Source organism: Fukomys damarensis, unplaced genomic scaffold (genome assembly GCF_012274545.1).
Source record: "Fukomys damarensis isolate Sample0158 unplaced genomic scaffold, DMR_v1.0_HiC HiC_scaffold_19, whole genome shotgun sequence".
NCBI lineage: Eukaryota > Metazoa > Chordata > Mammalia > Rodentia > Bathyergidae > Fukomys > Fukomys damarensis.
In genome coordinates, this window is record NW_022900931.1 from 36,885,795 (window position 1) to 36,896,412 (window position 10,618).

At 42.3% G+C, this 10,618-nt stretch overlaps 1 long non-coding RNA gene across 1 annotated transcript; it reads right to left on the reverse strand.

The window, feature by feature from the left end:
• Positions 1-378: 378 nt before the first annotated feature.
• LOC104855782 lies at positions 379-8,627 on the reverse strand. The gene is made up of 3 exons (XR_778479.2): positions 8,532-8,627; positions 5,393-5,786; positions 379-623 (listed from the first exon to the last, which is right to left on the reverse strand). It is a non-coding gene; the product is annotated as an uncharacterized LOC104855782 (long non-coding RNA).
• Positions 8,628-10,618: the final 1,991 nt, after the last annotated feature.

Sequence of the window (10,618 nt, forward strand, 5' to 3'; positions counted from 1 at the left end):
ACTATATATATATATATGTATATGGTGAATACTGTTGCTGAGTGCCTTCCAACAGAAAGGCAGGTTTGTAAAAACACAACAGTGTGTCCTCATTCACTTTCTTTATTGGATCTGGCACTGTGAGACCTCTGGATCGTCCACAAAGTCAAGAAGTCTATGAAAGATGAACGTTCTGAGTCGATTCAGTGGTCCAGGCAGCCAAGACGGTACAGCTGAAGACTTCCCTGAAAGAGGACCTCCAGAGCTGCTTCGGAAAGTGGCAACAGTCACGGGATAAGTGTGTCTGAAGAAAAGGAGGAGATTTTGAGGGGGAATAATGGCAATGTCTCTTTTAAGTGTCATAAGTTTTTTTTTTTTAATTTCAATATTCACCTTATGTTTCCATCACATCTTGAAAGGTAGCCGAGGCACATGCTCCGGGCATCAGAACATAAAGATCTTCGGAGGAACATTACTCAGTCTCCCAGTCCGTCCAAAGCAGTTATGCTGTAAACAGCCACTGAAAATATTTGTCCTCGAGCTCAGTTGACAAACTCTCGGGTATCTTGTCAATCTCTGGGCGTGGGCACAGGGGTTGGGGGGCTGAGTCTGGGTCTGGCTTGGCCATTTAGCGGCTCTGTGGGCTGAATCAAACCATGAAAGAGTTGCTGATGTTGACAATGCATCAAAAACCTTAGAGCGATGGCAGGAAATGAGACGGGAGACAGAGTGAGAGAAGTGAAATGCCGCGCTGTGGAGTTCCATGCAAAATGTGAAAGCGGGCTCTCGCTCTCTCTCTCTCGCTCTCTCGCTCTCTCTCTCTCGCTCTCTCTCTCGCTCTCTCTCTCTCTCGCTCTCTCTCTCTCCTCTGCTGAGCTCACCCTGTGATTTCACACCCAGAATAGGGACACCAGGATAGCTGTGTGGAAAACGAATGAATGAGTGTCCAACTTCATGAACAGGGTTGGGTTAGACTTAACCTTGGCAGAGAGTCCGAATTCGGTAAGTTATTAGTCAGTAAGTGAATCAACTAATTCTGCTAGAGATGTGGTTTGTGGTTTTTATGACTTCCTCTTCAATAAAGGTTGCAAACTCAGATACCTGAGGAGCTGGAAGGCTCTATGAGTGAACGTGTGGCTGGACTAGGAGTCCTGTGAGTCCTATCCTTATTGCCATGGGGAATTTTGATCCCGTACAGTCACGTTTTCTGAATTTTTTTTAACTTAAAAAGACTCCCAAACTCCAGATTTCCATAGGAGACCACCAGATTTTCAATCATTTCTCAAATTATTTTAAAGGCCAACTGCAAGATCTGCTGGCCAAACTCAGCTCAAGCTCAAGCGTTCTTCCATGGTTCCTCCTCAGCATTTCTTAGTTTGCAGGGCAGCAAGAGGTGGGTGATGAAACGGACTTGGACTACTGGCTATCAGAAATAAAAATGGGAAGAAAAGTATGATTTCAGGCACCCATAAACAATATATCCTGTTGGCTTCTTCCCTAAAATAAATGCTAAGAAACTGAGAGGAGAATAATGATATCCTGCAGCCCCAGCACCCAGAAACACGGCCCCTCTTGTGAGGGTGGAGGTGTTACTGACAAATAAATTAGGCAGTGTCCCAGGGTCCAGATTCTAGAAAACTCATTCAAGTCTTCAACCTGGCCTATATGGTAAGAAACAGCTTAAAAATTGTGTATATCTTGATAAGTGAACACACATTACTATACATTTTATACTTCCTGGAATTTCTGAAGACAGAGTGTTACCAGTCCTCCCATTTTGACTCTCCTTGTATCCTCAGATTTGCTGGCTCAGTATGTTGTGACTGCTCTTTCTGGCACAGGTTTAATGAGACAGAAATTCAGAAGACATGAACTTCTGTGAGCTAATACCTCAGTTGGAGTGGTAGTTCCAGGCTGGAGCCCCATCTTTCTGGAAACTTTCAGTTGACTATAGATGCAGCCGTGAATGAGTAGGATAAGGGAGCTGGGTATGAAACAGCTCCAGGGCCTCCTTGACATGGTGGTCTCTCATATTGTGACTGAGTCTCATTGGGTGAAGCCACCTGCCTCTCCATGGATCATTTATGGCCTTTCGTGATGTCCACCAGCATCTTTCAAAAGTGAAAAAACCCAGAGTGCAAAGATCCAAGCAAGGAGATCAAAGAATTTGCTTCTTATTGATCTGGTCAGAATTATGGAGAGTGACTTCTTCAGCAAATCTCCCAACATAAGCACCCAAATATCGGTACCATTTCTGCCCAGTTCTGAGTTGTTCTGAACAATTCTGGAAGGATGCTGAGGAGGATTATTTCTGATCATAGACAAGTTCGGAAATATCTTGCTTTTTCATCTTTTGAATAAATGATTCATGGAATTCATGCATTTTAAGAAATTTAATGCTTTGTGGTTGTTTTCCTGGAACTCCCTGTTTCTGAACAGTCTGTAAAGACCAGTAATAAATATACTTAGCCATATAGCTAAGTGATTATCAGAATACCCTTATGTGTCTGTTATATTTGTTTCAGGAAAATTCATTAATAAATAAGCATATTCCACAAATACACCGGATAAAGCAAAGGTAATGAGACTCACATTTAGCAAGTCAATACTAAGAATAACAAATGACTTTTTATGGGATTTTCCTGGTTTTCTGAAAGGCCCCATAAATCTTCCTTCACCTACTTTTATCCATGACTGTTTGCTCCTGATTAAAAATTCATCCTCCTACAATTAAAAATCAAATCAGTTACACAGATTTACAAAAAGATGATGAGGATCTGAGCAGCAAACATGGGCGGGGGTCTCTGGACTGTCCAAATTCTCTTACTGTCCCACTGAGTCGAGGATGCCCCCTACTTCTCTTCTCAGGGGCCCTGGGTACAGGTGGGATTGGTGGTCAGGGATGGAGGGGCTTTGAGGAACGCTGCCATGGGCTATGCTGAAATGGTTCCCCCATTGGCTTTGGCTTCTGCGCCCTGCAGTTCCCACAGGGTCTGGCACAGAGGAGGGTCTCCAGTGAATTAGCTGAATCATGATCGGCCAGGGACAGGTCATATTCGTTTTGCATAACAAAAATTATCCAACTGTCCCAGAGATGGAGATTTTATTGGATTTCCAGGGCTTGATGAAAATATGCCCCAAGCTTAGAATGCATCATGGGAAGAGGAGTTTTGAAATCTCGCTGATCTGGTTGAACCCAAGCACTACATTTGCAAACCAGCCACAGGACCTTGCACAATGTACTTTGGAGTAATACCCCTGAGTCCTAGGTTTTATCAAGTGGCTACCATGAATACACTATCATGGAATACAATACCCTCCATGCCAGTTCACAGGATAGGTAAGAGGTAAAATAAAGTATGTGTAAATAGCCTAGCATGGAACCGAAGGAATGAGCGGGTATTCAATAAATATTTAGATTTTCCTTTTAACCCGTGTCTACCTTCTAACTCTTTGACTCTGATTAATTTTACTTCAGATTCCCAAGTAAGCCAAAAAGGGAAAAAAATATCTAATAAGAAGCTCAGAACATTTTTTTTGATTATTTAATACATTACAGAGGAATTTATCAAAATTGAGTGCTGGGGAGAAAGGATGAATAGTTAGAATCTGGAAGATAAACCATTCTCAGCTGCAAATAGTTCTATCAGGAATAAAGGGTTTGGAAATATGTATCCACCTTTTAATAGACTAACTTTTGTTTTAAACTCTTGAATTGTGTGGATCTGAAAGAAAGTTCTCCACTCTCCTTCCTGGAAATTTGAGATGACCATTGACCTGAAAGCAATGTTTTACACAGAGAAGATAATTTATTTGGTTTAAATGAGTTAAAGCCATTTGAGAATTTTTAATTTTTTAATTGACACAATAATTTACCTAATATTTATGGGGTACAGTGTAGTGTTTCAGTACGTTATTACTGTTAGATAGGTTAGATATGCCTGATCCTAACTGCATATACAGGTGCCACTATTTACCAGTCTTGCTAACTAGAAAAAATAAGATATCTTTCCTTTCCCTGACTCTGGGAGAAGGGTGCAGTGCTGGTATCTTCGCACTGTGAACTCGAGAGAGTGTTGTGCACGCTCTGGACATTGTGGACCTAGCAGCACACGGACAAGATCTGAGTTCTTACCAGAGCAGTAAATGCCTTAGAAAGTGGGCCTTGAGCTTGGCACAGACCAGCTTCAGCCTGGAATATCAACTATCACGAACACTGTTATAAATGAATAAGCAACCCAGGATGTACTGATATCCAACCCTTAGGTTCCAGTGTAATTGCCCTGTTGGGGTCACAAAGTAGTGTCACACAAGCTGTGTGTATGGAGTGGGGCTCCCCGGGAGGTGTGAGCACCCCCTTGACAGTTGTTGAAGGAAGAAGTAAATTCTGAGAGAGGAACCAAAGACTTGCAGGTGGGATCCTTACTAGGTTGCAAGCAAAACATTTATCCATCTCTCAGGGCCTCGTGAGGCCTTTGCCTGACCTCAGATTTGTCCTGGGTGATTCACGGAAGAGGAGCCCTCCTGAAGGCGGAGTGCAAGAGCATGGTGGCGGCCATGAAGAATCACTGTGCCTGGAATGAGCCACAGTAATGAGAGTACTGGGGCAACAGGTAGAAAGACAGGGACCAGTTCGAGAGCACGGATCCGACAGCACCAGCAGATGTCTCCCAGTGCAGCAAAGCACTTTTTGGACAAGGTTCCAGTCAGTAATGAGTAGTACAGGAAGCCCAACCACACCTTATAGTCTCAGATTCCTTAGGACTAAATGCTGCATTTATTCGTGAGTTGTTTCCTTAACGATGCTCATCTCAACTGACCTAGTTAAACTAGTTTCCAGACCACCCTTTCTACAGAGCAAAACAAAAAAATTTTTTTAAATAAAGAGCAGAATTTGAACAGAGTGGACTATGTATACAGTACCTAATCATCAGAATCTGGCGTCTCCATCAGTCTAGCCAGTGAGTCAACCTTGAGATTTTATACTTGCTTAAAAGATTTATTTCTACTTTGTACCCTTTCACACAAGCAGTGAGAAAGGGGAAACCTGTAGAGTCCAGGGCAGTCATGGTATTTATTCACCAGATACCAATTATGTCTTCACTATAAACATGATCCTGAGTTATGCCTCAGTAGCAAAACCAGCTCTGTGTTTTATGCATAGAGGAAGCCCATGAGATCTCCCAAGCTCAACTCAGTTGGAAGGAGGGTGTTGAAGTGAGGCTGCTCACTCTGCGCCCGATCACATTTCCAGACACCAGCTCACCAAAATAAGCAGAGGATAAAACCACTCAAAGGCATGGCTAATGCACAGGATAAACACAAGCTACTGGGAAGCAGTGCAGGATTAGTAATAAGCGGGAGGCAAGGAAGAAAGCAAGCCCTGTTGGACCTGAGGAAAGGAATCACATACCACTCAACTGGGGACCACCGATGTTCACCAAGGCAGGTGCATGGGGCATGTTCAGGTATTAAATCACTACCAGGGCTCAGGGCCTGGGTAAGAAGGCATTTCCACAGACAGATTCACACACTGCTTATAATTCCTCAACAATGTTCCATGTTCTGCAGTCAGAAAGATCAAGGAAATAGTCCAGCGGGGGTGGGGGGAACTAAGCATATTTATTTCTCTCTGCTAAATGAAGTGGCATTTATATTTTCTCCAGTGCCATAAAAATGCCTCTGTTGTTTCCCATGATGTTATATAAAACACGGTGGAAAGAGAGTTCTTGCTTATGCAGGCAGAAGCATGGAGGGATGGAAGTCGAGCTTCCCACGGACCATGTTCTGGGGTCTTATCCAGGAATCTGGGAGGAAAAACAAAGACCACAGTGATGAGCTTTAGAACTTTCAGTCCCATCCTCTACAGAAGTCCTTGAATCCGGGAAGGAGAGATTCTCCAACCGTCCTTACGCCTTAGGTCTGAAGAACTAGGGCTTCAGTCTTCAAAAGCCATTTTGGGAATAGAAGGAAGGAGGAAGAGAAAGGAGATATTGTTCCTGTGTACATTTGATCCCCTCCAGAAACCAGAAGCTAAACCACAGGCTCTGCTTCTAGTCCTGTTTGGAGCACCAGGCAGAAATTCCCATGCTGTAAGGAGGAGTCATTTGGGAGATGCATCTTTGTAATTTCACAGAGGAACACCTTCAGTTTTCTTCCCACTGCTTTGGAAAATGTGTTAGAGCTCTGTACCATGAACTAAGAGCTAAATATTTTAGTCATCTTTGTAATACTGTAGTAAAATTCCTGAAATTGTCTATTTTAAAACAAAAAGGGTAATTGTGGCTCAGGGTTCCAGTGGTGTCAGTCCCTCGTTGCTTGGCCCTGTTGCTTTGTGCTTTGTACAGCACAGCACATCTTAGCAGCAGCACATGGTGCAGGAGACTCACTTCATGGCAACTGGGAAGCAAAGAGAGTGAGGAAGGTGCACCCACAATGACCTGACTTCCTTCCACTAAGCCCTGCATCCTAAAGGTTTCACCACATCCCAACAGTACCCCGGGCTGGCAACCAAGCCGTTAACACATAGGTCTTTAGTGGACACCCACCCAAACCATAGCACTGTTTTCCTATCACTTCTGAAGAGAGAAAAAGAATCCCTGCAGTAGTCCCCAGAGCAAGGAGAGACTAGTATGTCCACAAATCAGAGCAAGACTTGTGGGAAACGATTGCTCTGTGCACACAGAACCACTGCAAGCACCTCCAGCCCATTTTCCTGGGCCTGTGCTGCATTTGACGCTGGTTGCCTACCTCTGCTCAGTTACTTTGCTCGGGGTGGAAGAAGACAAGCCCAGTCCACCAGGAGCTCACAGAGTGCAACATAAAAGCTAAGCGTAATCTGTTCAGATCACAAATTAATGTAAGAAAGAAACGAAGAACTCCAAACCAGGAAGAAGAGGGGGGAGTCAGAACTTATCAAGGACAGGTGCCCCCTGTAGAGTGTGCACCTTCTGTTCACACTGACCTGCACTGAACATGCACAGAACAGACCAGGAATATTCCCCTGCCTAACACCTTCTCTTCACTGGAACTACCTACCTCCTCTCCACACATTACCTCCTAACAACGTCCATGAAGACATAAAAGACGTGGTTGGCAGAAAATATTGCTGCAATGTGGGCTCAGATTATCAAGGTTTTTGTTTCAGCTGCTACCTTCCCTTGTGAACTCAAACAAGTGATTTACCTTTCTGCATCCCTTTTTGCCTCTACAAAATGAAAGGAATTTTGGAGGATCTCTGAGTTTCCTTCCAACTTTGGAACTCTTATTAGTCAGCTTTCTATCACCACTAGAGGCAATCAATTTAAAAAGGGCAAAAAATGGAAACAAAGTCTTTGTAAATAGGGAAGGGCAGAGGGGATGAAGAGAGGGCAGGGATATGGGGAAAAAGTAAGAACCAAGACACATCATGTAAAGGTACCAGATCCCAATGATGAATGTAACTGTACTGTATACCTAAAAAGTACCAATAAACTTAATGAAAAAGTGCGGGGGGAAGTATTTTGGCTCTCAGTTTTCTAGGTTTCAGTCCATGGTTGGTTGGTATCTTAGTTACTTTTCTCATTGCTGAGACAAAATACCCAACAACTAAAGTTAAAGGAGGAAAAGTTTATTTGGCTCAGAGTTTGCAGAGGTTTCAGTTCATAACCAACTGTCTCCATGGCAGGGTGGTGTGGCAGAGGGGCATTGCAGACCAGGGAGGATGCAGCAGAAGACAAGCACTAGCAGCAAGAGACTTCAGCAGCCCTCTTCCTGTCCCTTATATTATATCTAGATTACCCATCCTTAGGGTGAGTTACACTCACACCCAGGGTGTGGCACTCTTAATCCCAGAATCACACCATTAATCTCAGTATCACACGCTCTAGATCCAGCCACCCCCAAAAAGGCACCCTATGAGACTTTCAGGGGACATCTAGATACTACTGGAATAGTTGACATGTTGCTCTTGGGCCTGTGGCAAGGAAACAGATCATTGTAGGAACACAAGACCAAGAAAGCTGTTCACCTTGTAGAAGGAGAGAAAGGCGAAAGGTTCCGCAATCCCCCAAAAGCACACCCCCAGGAATATAACTTCCTCCCAACAAGCCCAGTCTGAAAGTTTCCACCCCTCCAACAACACGAGCTAGGAACCAAGGCTTCATTTAACACATGCGCCTTTTGGGAATGTTCCAGATCCAAACTACAGCATCCTCTACCTGTTAATGTAAAATAAATCATTGCAAAGACCTCTAAGAAGACCCAAGAAATGAGGAATATAAATATGCTTTATTAATCACTGCCCAAGTACCAGGAATTTCCATGGAGGCATAGTCCAGAATACAACAGGAAAGAGAAGCAAGGGTGGGCACTTCTTCCTTAGGCATTCTGTCACGATTACGAACCTCTGTTCAATTTTATTTTGAGTTCAATCACATTTTTCATAAGTGTCAGGATGTTCTGCACATAATTTGCATGCACATATATAGTTATGCATTTTGCATTAGGTTCTTAGCAGTATTTCCCCCACATAATCTTTGGTGCAGAAAATTAATACATAGCTAGGAACTCACCAACTGCTGCTTTAGAAGAGAGGCCCCCTTTAGGGTGACAAGACTCAATCAGAAGGCATCTGATGTGTTCCTGCTACTTCTTACGTGCAGGGCTGAACAAGCACTGCCAAAAAAAAAACAAAAAAAAAAAAAAAAAAAAAAAAAAAGAAAGTTTGAATGTGGGCCCGCTTTCCAGGTGGAGAGAGACAGTTGAATCAGTAATCCAATAATGTAATTCAGACAGATAGAATACTGGAATATTTAACTTTAGTTAGACAATTACTGCTGATGGCCTTTTTCACAGTATTTTTGCAAATGTTTTCCTATCTCTTTCAGGACAGTGTCCCATAGAAATGATATTCACTGATTCCAGGCCAAGTCTTTTAAGCAGTAGTTCTTGTTTAGTGTCATTTAGTTCTTTATATATTTTTTGCCTCTGTGATTAATAATGAGATATGATCTGTGTAGCTGGCATCAATTATTTCATACCCCATTCTAGAGTTGGTTGTTACTACCACAATGAAAGGCTCTCAGCATTACAACCAGCACTGAAATATTTGAAGTGTACTCTCTATCTCTCTCTGCCATCTAGAATAAGAAGCCAGATTGTAATAATTTTTGTTGTGCTCTGTGGGAAAGGAAGTACTGTCCTTCCAGAAAGTGCATGTGATTTTAAGAAGCCAGACTGAATGTAGTGACCTTGACATCCAAATTAGTGTCCAGAAAGTAAACAAAGCTCTTCCCATATGGGATCAAGCTTGCAGTTATTGCTAAATACTAGATAAGCCCAGGCACAAATCTAATTACTTGCTATCTAATCTGCCAGCCTCAGTAAGTCACCCTTCATTACTTGGGGGCATCTGAAATTTACAAGACTATTGGAAATGCTGAAGCCCTGAACACCGTGATTACTCACAAGATTCTTCATCACACCCCGCTTACGCCTGAGCAACTTGAACGGTTCCATTTTCAATTCTAATCCTGCACTTTCCAAGGAGAAGCAGAACATTTCTAACCAGAGAAGCCTCAACTGCTAAGAGTTTGAAGCACAAATGTGACCTCAAAATCATACCTATGAAAGTTTCAAATATTGTTACTTGAGCCAGGCATGGTGTTACCTGCTCGCAGTCCCAATACTCTGGGAGGTCAAGTCTGGAGGATCACAAGTTCAAGCCCAGCCTGGGCAACTTAACAATTTAGCAAAACACTATTTCTAAATAAATAAATAACAAATAAAGGTGGTTGGGAGTGTAGTTCAGTATAAAGAGCCTGGGTTTAAGCCCCATTACTCAAAAATCATTTTTTACTTGAAAATTCATAAAAATTATAATATTAAAAAAATGATGAGAGCCAGGCATTTAGCTCAGTGGTGCCGCCACCTGCCTCGCACAGCCAAAAGACATAGATTTTTTTTTTTTTTTTTTTTTTTTTTTTGTACCAGGGATCAAACTTTGATCCTTGCACTTGCAAGGCAGGTGGAAGAACCACTGAGCTAAATCTCTGGCCCCAGTATCCAGAAGAAAGGGAGAGAAAGAAAGAACAAGGAGGGAGAGAGGGGGGGGAGAAAAGAGGGAGAGCAGCCAGGCAGGTGACAAAGCCAAGTAAATGCTAATTCCCCTTATGTCCTCAGTGTACACTGTGTGCATGTGTTAGACTTGTACACTGAACCCCACTAATATGTACAATTAATACCTGTTAAATAAAATTTTAAAAAATCATAAAAATTACAGCACAAATGCATCAGCCATTTCTGTTTTTGACCTCTGATATATCCCACTTTCTCAAATACAAAAGAGGGAAAGTTAGGAAATTTTCATCAACATTTTCTAACAGAAATGAATGAAACAAAATTAAAGTGTGAAGGCTAAAATTTGACACTTTTCAAGCTATCAAGCTGGGGCATAGCCTTGATCATGCACAAACTTGTCTTGCTTGTCTATAAAATGTGAATAAGAATATCTATCTCTTAGGACAGCTATGAAAATTAAATCAGATAATAGGTGTAGAAATGATTATTAGGAATAAAATGGAATTATTACACGTGTTGGCCATTATTAACATCTTTCTTCATTTACAAAATCATAATGCCAATGTATGTATGGCCCTAA